Consider the following 2,146-nt stretch of genomic DNA (forward strand, 5'->3'; position numbering starts at 1 on the left):
GGACTTGGCAGTGCTAGGTTAACGGTTGGACTTGATGATCTTAAAGGTCTTTTCCAACCTGAAGGATTCTATGATTCTATGAAAAGTTCAAGCACAGGACCTAGTTTTAGCAAGACAAAATTTGTAATTTGAATGAATGAAAACCTTTGTAATAATTTGTTTTAAGATACTTTGAATATATGCTAAGTTTTTAAAGTTATAGGCTCTGATACTGTAAAGAAAAATGCTGCACAGAGTAAGGATGAGCTCTCACTTACCTCAGCTTGAAGTTCTTCCAGGTACTTTAAGAAAAGTAGGGGAGCTGCTGGTACAGCGCACGCACAGCTGCTCTAGCCTTAAGCACTGCCAGGTGAGGAGAGGGTGGGCACAAGAGCTCCAGGGAAATTCTTCTTTTTCTCAGCTTCCCATGGTAGATGACAGCAAGATGGAGTGTTCTTCAGGAGGGACAAAAAAGCCAACCTATTTTATTAATAATAAAGGTAATAACCTCAGGTACTGGTTATACTGTCTTTCATCAGAACAACTAGTAGATATTGGAGTGAGTGCAGTTTTACTCCATTCTTTAAGTTCTCTAGAACAGGCCTGCAATACATAGTCCATGAAAAAAATGCCATGAATCACCAACTAAAAACCGGGGTTGGTTTTTTTTTGCATATCTCATCTTTCTTAGTGATGTATTGCCCTCTGTTGTTAAATCTGTGATGCTGTATTTTAAGTTAAACAGAAGGGAAGTTCTAATCGCTGCTCTCTTCCCTCGCTTTCTTGCTACCACATAGTAACACTGCAGGTGCAGGACACAGAGACCCGCAGCTAGGATGTAAGATCATTAAATAAGGTTAAAAAAAAAATAGCCGCCTTCCTCAGAACAGCTTTGCTGCGACCCCATAGCCTGTGAACAACTCTTCTCTGTGCAGCATGACTGTCTGTCCCCAGGAATATCAGCTTTAAACTCTCCTCCAGCTCGATGCTTCCAACCAATGAATCCAAGTGTTCTTCAAAGACAATAACCAAGGCTCTACAGCTTTTCTCCCAAATGCCAATCACCGCTGGTGATGCATATATTTATCATTACACTTTGCTCTTTATTTTTGTGTCAGCTTTTACTTCATATAAATTATGTTCCTAATTTTGCCAGTTAAGAAAGTGATCTGAGGAGGAGTTGAGCCAATTAGCAATTGCAGCTGCTGATGGTGCTCTGGTCATGACAATCACTTACCCCTGAAGAACTTGGCCTTGTGCTATATCCTAATTCACCATGGACAGACATTTTGGTTAAAACCAAACCATGGTTACTGCAGATGTATTCCAAATTAAGCCACAGACCTTCCCTCCCCCAGTGATTGTTGCACTTCAGTGCATGAGCTTTTTCAATAACAAAATAGGAATAAAACCAAATTCTGAGTTCTAAGAACAGAGTGTTCTCATGATCATTAATAATTAACATCTGTGAGATACTTGATACAGAAAAATGAAAACATAAACGAAGAGTGGTTACCCTTTTTCAGGACTTGGCCTGAAACTTATGTAGTAATTGATCTAGTTGAAGATGTCCCTGCCCACGGCAGGGGGGTTGGACGAGATGACCTTTAGAGGTCCCTTCCAACCCAAACTACTCTATGATTCTAATTCTTAAATGGAAGATCTCTGATTTGTTTAGTGTGCGTTCTTTATGTATCAGTGTTGTAATCGGCTTACAGTGCTACTAGGTGAATTTTTTATTTTATTTTATTTTCTGCAGTTCATTTAAAATAATTCTGTATATCTAACTGAAGTCCACTAAAATAAGCTGTAACCCTATATCTTACCTGACAGGATAAGCTGGGATGTCTCAGGATCACCTAAAATAGAATTGTGTTATGCTGTACATGCCGTGTGTGTATTGTGCTATCAGCCAGAGATATATCTGGAGTCTCTCCACTAACCAGAAGTATTTCAAATTTACACTCAAATGTGGGAAACAAGCATGTGCTCACTGTTCCCATTCCTAAAGCATGAGAATGCCCAGGACACCGTAGGCTACTTTTTGGGTTTTGTCTGATAGTGTCCCACAGCAACAGCTGTTACATGGACAGAGTTCCCCTGAGAACTGAAGAAAAGTCACTTTCTTCCTTAAAATCATGAAACTGCCTTTGAATGCAATAGCTAC

The sequence above is a fragment of the Aptenodytes forsteri genome, unplaced genomic scaffold (assembly GCF_000699145.1).
Source record: "Aptenodytes forsteri isolate BGI_AS27 unplaced genomic scaffold, ASM69914v1 Scaffold323, whole genome shotgun sequence".
NCBI lineage: Eukaryota > Metazoa > Chordata > Aves > Sphenisciformes > Spheniscidae > Aptenodytes > Aptenodytes forsteri.